This window comes from Procambarus clarkii, unplaced genomic scaffold (assembly GCF_040958095.1).
Source record: "Procambarus clarkii isolate CNS0578487 unplaced genomic scaffold, FALCON_Pclarkii_2.0 HiC_scaffold_1353, whole genome shotgun sequence".
Taxonomy (NCBI): Eukaryota; Metazoa; Arthropoda; class Malacostraca; order Decapoda; family Cambaridae; genus Procambarus; species Procambarus clarkii.
In genome coordinates this window covers 22,949-32,845 of record NW_027190381.1, presented here as the reverse complement: position 1 = coordinate 32,845, position 9,897 = coordinate 22,949, and the positions used below count along the sequence as shown (strand labels likewise).

Genomic DNA, 9,897 nt, shown 5'->3' with positions numbered 1-9,897 from the left:
GTCTAACAAGACTATTTAGTTTTGTGTGCATATATATATATATATATATATATATATATATATATATATATATATATATATATATATATATTATATATATATATATATATATATATATATATATATATATATATATATATATATATATATATATATATATATATATATATATATATATATATATTATAGCTTCAAGACTCCGAACCAATATAGAAGCATCAAGAGGAAGTGCTTGTGTTATGGGCCAATAGGCCTTCTGCAGTTACTTCCATTCTTATGTTTTTATTCCCATTGGTTCGTGTTTTATCTTGTGTAAATGTCAATCACCTTACCCAAAACTTTGGTACCATATCACCTCACCCATGTGTATATATAAATATATATATATATATATATATATATATATATATATATATATATATATATATATATAATATACAGAGTAAATCTACCCCAAAAGTAATGATTTATTTGTCTACAAAACTAAACTCTTTTTGGAATCATATGAGGCCCCTCCACTGAGGGGGGAGGCCTGGATGTTTATTGTCATGTGTATTCATGCTGCTTGCATGTCATCGTTTATTTTGCCTTTGTTGTTTTCTTGACAGCTTTCTTTGCCTTGGGTGGTTTGGGAGATTTTGAAGCTCTCTTTATTTTGGGCTTTTTGTTCCCAACAACAAGCTGCTGCTGCTGCTTCTTTTTCAAGGCTGTAGGTGGTTTGTTGCTTGTGGCGGCTTTCTTGGGAGTTACCACGGCCTTCTTTGCTGCTGTAGATGGTTTCTTGGTTGTGGTGGCTTTCTTGGGAGTTAGAACGGCCCTCTTCTCTGCTACGGCCAGCTTGAATGATCCACTAGCTCCACTTCCCTTGGTCTGAACAAGAATGCCGTCAGCCACTGCTTTCTTGAGAAATCTTCGGATGTAAATGGCGATCTTGGCAGCCTCGACTTTGTTGTTGGCAACAACGTACTTCTTGATTGCTTGTAGAGACGAGCCCTTACGGTCTTTGAGTGCTGCGACCGCGGCTAGAACCATTTGACTAGTTTTCGGGTGAGCAACCTGGACGCGAGGTTTCCTGGTGGTGGCCACCACAGCAGCAGCCGCAGCCTTCTTGGTAGGCTTTGCTTCTACCATGATGATGATGAGATAACCAAGGTGATGAGAGACGCTCAGACAGTCACGGGGGAATGATGCTGCCGCCGCTTGAGCCGAACCTATTTATGTGCCGGCACGGTACAGAAGCTGCAACCTGGCAACTCGTCCACCAATCACAACGGTTGGTTTTACGGCTCCGAAACCTGGATCCCATATCTTCTCTAAAATAGAAGCATTTGTTCATGTTCTTTGTAAAAGTATCATAAAGCAGGACAGATGAGACAAATATCATAAAAACTGAAGAGCAGATGAGCACACACATGTATGTATTACAAAAGAAAATCCACAAATTCATTAGAAATTGGCAGGGCAGGCTGAGGAAGTAGGTAGATGTAAAATGTCTGTAAATGGCGAAAGAACATAAACCCAAGACTGAATAAACGATGTTAAATATCCATGCCAAGGAGACAAAAATATGTTAGGATACAATTACCATTAAGACACCACAAGAAGGTCCGTATCCTGCCGTGATGACTAAAAAGAGTTGGTTATTAGCCACAATGTGTAGGCAGTCTCATGCCAACGGCCATACCACGTTGAGAACACCGCTTCTCGTCCGATCAGCGAAGTTAAGCAACGTTGGGTTTGGTTAGTACTTGGATGGGTGACCGCCTGGGAACACCAAATGCTGTTGGCAATAATGTTTTTTGTTTTGTTTTGTTTTGTTTCGTTTGTTTTTGTTTGAATGGCTGGCTCCACGGGAAATTCACGGAGTTGTGTGGAATAAGGCCTGGTAAAATGAATTAATATGTATGTCATGTTTAAAACAAACTCGCTTAATATAGTGTGTGAGGCTTTATACAAAAACAAACAACCAAAACAAAACATGTTGTTTTATATATATATATATATATATATATATATATATATATATATATATATATATATATATATATATATATATATATATATATATATATATATATATATATATATATATATATATATAGCTTAATCCGGGTTTGAACTCGCAACTCCAAGAATACGCATCACTTATATACACTTTACCACTGGACCACAGCTGCAGGACACAAGCTTGATGCTGAGGTATCAATTTAATGACGTAAATGCCATTTCCACAAATAAATGATAATTTAAAAGTATTTGTATGTACAAATCTTTTCTGTTTAAAAGGCTACAATATCAGTTACATATATAATTTGTGTTAATGTTTCTATACCCACAGGAAGGCATGTTTTTGCTTATATGTAAGGGGTACGGAGAAGGAATCCACAGACCATCAGTCCCCTTCCCCCCCCCCCCCCCCCTCCCACCTACTACCACCACCACCACCACCACCACCACTACTCACCACCACCACCACTACTCACCACCAATCACCACCACCACCAATCACCACCAATCACCACCAATCACCACCACCACACCTAACCGAAAACCCCCTAACACATCAACCCTCCCCCCAATCAACAGGCGAAATAATAACCCTCAAATGCCTGCCTGCCTGCCAGCCAGCCAATACTAACGGTCTTCTCAGAAAGAAAATCTCTTTGTATCTGTATTACTTGATGAAATGTATGATTCTAATAATGAAAATAAATTTTGATGTCGGTTGTATGAGCATAATGACCAATATGCACATGATATGAATGAATTAAATAGTGTAGTTTTAAGTAATTAGGTTGTAGACACATTAAGCGGATATGATATTTGACGCGTCCAGAACTGGTGATTTTTGGTTTAGTTTTAAATGCACCACCACCATTGCTTCCCCAGAGCCTAATTAAGGACCGGTAAAAGGAGTCAATATGTATGTCATCTATAAAACCAAAGAATGAATAAAAACACACACACACACACACACCTACATAATAGTATTAGGAAGATTGTATGGCAAAAAAAAAAAGTACTCCCATTGGGTCGTTTGAACTCGCGACTTCCAAAACACCAGCCACACACCTTACCACCCAGCCACCATAGAGTTGGTATAATTGTGCAACTTTAGTTATAAAAGTAAAGTTCTTATTGTCTCAAATCTTATTGTCTGTTCTATGAAAAGGCATGATGTAAATTATGTATTTTTTGAATGATTGAATTGTAGGCACATTAAGCGGATTCGATATTTGATATATCCAGAAAAGGTGATTTCTGTTCAGTTTTAAAATGCATCACTGTTAACGCTAAAGGACTGGTAAAACGACTCGATGTTTGTCATTTTTAAAATAAACACTAAAACTAGGCCCTTAACATATATAATGTTTGAATATAAATTGAATGCATATAAATACAAAGTGGGAGTGGCTGGCTGGCTGGCTGGCTGGCTGGCTGGCTGGCTGGCTGCCTGCCTGCCTGCCTGCCTGCCTGCCTGCCTGCCTGCCTGCCTGCCTGCCTGCCTGCCTGCCTGCCTGCCTGCCTGCCTGCCTGCCTGCCTGGCTGGCTGGCTGGCCGGCCGCCCGCCCGCCCGCCCGCCCGCCCGCCCGCCCGCCCGCCCGCCCGCCTGCCCGCCCGCCTGCTTGCCTTGCCTTGCCTTGCCTTGCCTGTCCTGTCCTGTCCTGTTCTGTTATTGCCTTGCCTTGCCTTGCCTTGCCTTGCCTTGCCTTGCCCTGCCCTGCCCTGCCTTGGCTGCAGCTGGCTGGCTGGCCGTAAATCAACTCTTAACAACACCATACCACACCACACCATCACTCATCACCCATCACCCACCACCGGCCCCAGTCTCCCAGCCTCTCTTATATACCCGAGCAGGCCCTTTAAATTATTTGAATTGTTGCACTTCGGCCAATGGCAGGCACGATCGCTGCTGCTCAAACATATTCTGGTTCACAAGTATTAATATATATATATATATATATATATATATATATATATATATATATATATATATATATATATATATATATATATATATATATATATATTCATGAAACACATTAAAACCTTGATCATTTATTCATTCATTACGTCTAGTGAAGAATTGCTTTTGTTCATTTGTATGATTAAAAATTAATAGAATATGAATTCCTCGCTTAAAGTAAAATATAAAATATATATTGGATTTATATGATTGGTTAATATTCCAAGTGATGCTGAATATCCCCTATAATTTTGTTTTGTTTGTTTGTTTGTTATGTACACATTCCAAATGAAATCAATATAAATGTTATTATTAATGTTTGAAAGTTGATTGTCTACTTGAATCTCTCTATTAAAGTGTGTGTGGCTCCGGATGGAGCCTGGTTATGGTATTTGTCGTGGTGGGTGGCAGAAGTGCTTACTTCTTCTCTGTCTTCTTTGGCAAAAGAACTGCCTGAATGTTTGGAAGAACACCTCCCTGTGCAATGGTTACGCCAGACAGAAGTTTGTTGAGTTCTTCGTCGTTGCGGATGGCCAACTGCAAGTGACGTGGGATGATACGGGTCTTCTTGTTGTCACGTGCGGCGTTACCGGCGAGCTCCAGAACTTCGGCAGCGAGGTATTCCATGACGGCTGCCAGGTAGACAGGAGCGCCAGCACCGACGCGTTCGGCGTAGTTGCCCTTACGCAGCAGACGGTGAATTCTGCCCACGGGGAACTGAAGTCCGGCCCTGCTGGAGCGAGACTTTGACTTGCCCTTCACTTTGCCTCCCTTGCCGCGTCCTGACATTGCTGCTGCTGTTGTGGGTTTGTGGTGTTTTATGCCGCCCCGCAGATCGAGCTTCGTGTTATATACCCCGCTCAGGATCAAGGGAGCCCGCCACTGACCAATCAGCGCGCTCCGCCACGCGACCCGCTCTGAGCTGAGTCGCGAGCGGGATATAAAAGGAAAGCTCGCCTCGCGCAAAAGTTCATTATTGTATCGCAACGCCAGCCAGCACGAGCATCATCATGCCACCCAAGGCATCTGGAAAGGCTGCCAAGAAGGCCGGAAAGGCCCAGAAGGCCATTGCCAAGGGCGATAAGAAAAAGAAGCGCAGGAGGAAGGAGAGCTACAGCATCTACATCTACAAAGTGCTGAAGCAGGTCCACCCCGACACTGGTATCTCTTCCAAAGCCATGTCGATCATGAACTCGTTCGTGAACGACATCTTCGAGCGCATCGCCGCCGAGGCTTCTCGCCTGGCCCACTACAACAAGCGTTCCACCATTACCAGTCGGGAGATCCAGACGGCTGTAAGGCTCCTGTTGCCCGGAGAACTGGCCAAGCACGCCGTCTCTGAGGGCACTAAGGCCGTCACCAAGTACACCTCCTCCAAGTAAACGGCTTACTTACTGCCCTGTGGTGGTGGCTTGGCCTCAAACCAACAAACTCGGCTCCATTGGAGCCACACTTTAATTTCTAAAGAGATTGTGAGTGTTAGACACCAATACTATTATAACAAAAACCTCTGTCACTGAAAGCAAATAGCTATAAAATGAGAATATTTATGAAACTGTCTGTGTGTGTTTCTCTCTCTCAGTGTCTGTCTGTCTGTCTGTCTGTCTGTCTGTCTGTCTGTCTGCCTGCCTGCCTGCCTGTCTGTCTGTCTGTCTGTCTGTCTGTCTGTCTGTCTGTCTGTCTGTCTGTCTGTCTGTCTGTTTGTCTGTCTGTCTTGTCTATCTTGTCTGTGTGTCTCTCTCTCTCTCTCTCTCTCTCTCTCTCTCTCTCTCTCTCTCTCTCTCTCAACACATATAAGCACTCGGTATCTTTTTTCTAGAGATTAGAGATTCATTGTTATGTTCCACATTAGGATTACTATGCAGGCCACCCTCTTAGGTTTGAAAATGTCAAGAAAACGGTTAATTTAAAATGTCATCTCCTAACTTAACAGATTAAGCCAGAGGACCGAAAACAGAATAAAACAGGACTGGACAGTATATGTCACTTATACAAGCTGCTTTTATTTCTAGTACAGTATGACAATTTTTATTTTGGGGGGGGGGGGGGGTGATCCTTGACAGTGCATAAGAGTGAAAAGCGACGGCGTTTTGTTTGTAAGAGAACAGGTTGTACTACAAATGACTTGATTTATTGATATCACATGTATGTATGACACCTAAATTATGCTAGGAATGTCTGAAATCTCCTTAGAAGGATATTTTGGCCCTGAGAAGGGCCGAGTTTGGTGTATACTAGGGTGGTCGATTTAGCTTATGCACGCTCTCCACGGATACGGCGAGCAAGCTGAATGTCCTTTGGCATGATGGTGACACGCTTGGCGTGGATGGCACAGAGGTTAGTGTCCTCGAAGAGACCGACCAGGTAAGCCTCGGATGCCTCCTGTAAAGCCATGACGGCAGACGACTGGAAGCGAAGATCGGTCTTGAAGTCCTGGGCAATCTCGCGCACCAGACGCTGGAAGGGAAGTTTCCTGATGAGCAACTCGGTGCTCTTCTGGTAACGACGGATCTCACGCAGGGCGACCGTTCCGGGCCTGTAACGGTGAGGCTTCTTCACACCCCCTGTGGCAGGAGCAGACTTGCGTGCTGCCTTGGTGGCCAGCTGCTTACGAGGAGCCTTGCCTCCCGTGGACTTGCGAGCAGTCTGCTTGGTGCGAGCCATGGTGAACAACTGTGGTTTGTGATGGCCGGCGCCGAAAAATTTTTGCTTATATACGCCGTCTCGAGGCGCTTGCTCGAGCGCCATTGGCTGCTCGACTCGCCTACGTCACCCCGTTGCCCCTCCCCTCCTTCCTCTGGCTGCAGCCAACAGGCGGCTCACCTCAATCACTATTATCGCTGATTTTGCTCTATTTTTTGGATTTGTGCAAAAGTCATTTCACAGGGACGTGAAACAGACGAGTAGGCAACTGCAGTTTTGAAAGCGTTGTGAGAAAGCCGTGTCTACTCGACCACAAGCGTAAAGTAAGGGCAGGCAGGAGTTGCAATGCTACTAGTACGTCCGCTTGATGGGATATAGTCGGGAAATCGTGCGGGCATTCGTCAATTCGATTCACACAACTTCAACACCATGACTGGACGCGGCAAGGGAGGCAAGGGACTCGGAAAGGGTGGCGCCAAGCGTCATCGTAAGGTGCTACGTGACAACATCCAGGGCATCACCAAGCCCGCTATTCGTCGCTTAGCTCGTCGTGGCGGCGTGAAGCGTATTTCGGGTCTCATCTACGAAGAGACCCGTGGCGTCCTGAAGGTGTTCCTCGAGAACGTCATCCGTGATGCTGTAACCTACACGGAACACGCCAAGAGGAAGACCGTCACTGCTATGGACGTGGTGTACGCTCTGAAGCGCCAGGGTCGTACCCTCTACGGATTCGGCGGATAAGAGCTTGGCTAATCCATCGATTCCACCCACCACCACCTCAAAACGGGACCTAATTAGGTCCCTATACTTTTTTACTGAAGGGCTTAATAGACGATAACATAAATTGTTTTGATATCAGCTAGCACATTGGGTCTTATGAAATCTATTTTTTATCCTCGCATGCTTAAAGGGACTCTGATTGGGGAGGGAGGGGGGGGGGGGAAGGTTTGTTACGTTATATACTAGCAGAGCAGGATCATTGGTGGGGGGTGAGGGGGAGAGAGAGAGAGAGAGAGAGAGAGATCTTTCCCAACTCTTCCTTTTTACATGAGTGAGCTACCCGTTTTATTCATTTTATCCTTCTCAGAGCTGTTTTGATAGTATCCAAATGATGGTAAATGAAAAGGGAGGACACGAATATCTACCCAGAATTCAGGACTGGCAATCGATATGCATGTTTGAGTGCGAATCTTTTTCTCTCTCAACTTAGGTATACGTTTATGTCGTACCTAAAAGCGAGAACCACACTATTGGGACAAGTATGCAAGGCCCAATTTTCCTAACAAGCACAGTTAATTTTGTTATTTTCGAACATTTCTTTCCAAATTGGTTTATCCAATTAACAGTATTATATTAAGATCATGAATTGCTGGGTTAGGTTAGGTTAGGTTAGGTTAGGTTAGGTTAGCTTAGGTTAGGTTAGGTTAGGTTAGCTTAGCTTAGCTTAGCTTGGGTTAGCTTAGGTTAGGTTAGGTTAGCTTAGCTTGGGTTAGCATAGGTTAGGTTAGGTTTGATTACATTTCTATGTTAGATTTAACTCAAATTCAAAACAATTGCAGTCATTCGGCTTGTTAGTCAACTTGCCTCTAATAGGGGCAATTTGTCTAACAAGACTATTTAGTTTTGTGTGCATATATATATATATATATATATATATATATATATATATATATATATATATATATATATATATATATATATATATATATATATATATATATATATATATATATATATATATATATATATATATATATATATATATATATATATATATATATATATATATATATATATATTATAGCTTCAAGACTCCGAACCAATATAGAAGCATCAAGAGGAAGTGCTTGTGTTATGGGCCAATAGGCCTTCTGCAGTTACTTCCATTCTTATGTTTTTATTCCCATTGGTTCGTGTTTTATCTTGTGTAAATGTCAATCACCTTACCCAAAACTTTGGTACCATATCACCTCACCCATGTGTATATATAAATATATATATATATATATATATATATATATATATATATATATATATATATATATATATAATATACAGAGTAAATCTACCCCAAAAGTAATGATTTATTTGTCTACAAAACTAAACTCTTTTTGGAATCATATGAGGCCCCTCCACTGAGGGGGGAGGCCTGGATGTTTATTGTCATGTGTATTCATGCTGCTTGCATGTCATCGTTTATTTTGCCTTTGTTGTTTTCTTGACAGCTTTCTTTGCCTTGGGTGGTTTGGGAGATTTTGAAGCTCTCTTTATTTTGGGCTTTTTGTTCCCAACAACAAGCTGCTGCTGCTGCTTCTTTTTCAAGGCTGTAGGTGGTTTGTTGCTTGTGGCGGCTTTCTTGGGAGTTACCACGGCCTTCTTTGCTGCTGTAGATGGTTTCTTGGTTGTGGTGGCTTTCTTGGGAGTTAGAACGGCCCTCTTCTCTGCTACGGCCAGCTTGAATGATCCACTAGCTCCACTTCCCTTGGTCTGAACAAGAATGCCGTCAGCCACTGCTTTCTTGAGAAATCTTCGGATGTAAATGGCGATCTTGGCAGCCTCGACTTTGTTGTTGGCAACAACGTACTTCTTGATTGCTTGTAGAGACGAGCCCTTACGGTCTTTGAGTGCTGCGACCGCGGCTAGAACCATTTGACTAGTTTTCGGGTGAGCAACCTGGACGCGAGGTTTCCTGGTGGTGGCCACCACAGCAGCAGCCGCAGCCTTCTTGGTAGGCTTTGCTTCTACCATGATGATGATGAGATAACCAAGGTGATGAGAGACGCTCAGACAGTCACGGGGGAATGATGCTGCCGCCGCTTGAGCCGAACCTATTTATGTGCCGGCACGGTACAGAAGCTGCAACCTGGCAACTCGTCCACCAATCACAACGGTTGGTTTTACGGCTCCGAAACCTGGATCCCATATCTTCTCTAAAATAGAAGCATTTGTTCATGTTCTTTGTAAAAGTATCATAAAGCAGGACAGATGAGACAAATATCATAAAAACTGAAGAGCAGATGAGCACACACATGTATGTATTACAAAAGAAAATCCACAAATTCATTAGAAATTGGCAGGGCAGGCTGAGGAAGTAGGTAGATGTAAAATGTCTGTAAATGGCGAAAGAACATAAACCCAAGACTGAATAAACGATGTTAAATATCCATGCCAAGGAGACAAAAATATGTTAGGATACAATTACCATTAAGACACCACAAGAAGGTCCGTATCCTGCCGTGATGACTAAAAAGAGTTGGTTATTAGCCACAATGTGTAGGCAGTCTCAT

The 9,897-nt window shown here is 42.8% G+C and overlaps 1 non-coding gene across 1 annotated transcript; it reads left to right on the top strand.

Moving 5' to 3' along the window:
* The first annotated feature begins 1,670 nt into the window (after positions 1 to 1,670).
* LOC138362155 (5S ribosomal RNA) lies at positions 1,671 to 1,789 on the top strand. The gene has a single exon (XR_011227452.1). It is a non-coding gene; the product is annotated as a 5S ribosomal RNA (ribosomal RNA).
* Positions 1,790 to 9,897: the final 8,108 nt, after the last annotated feature.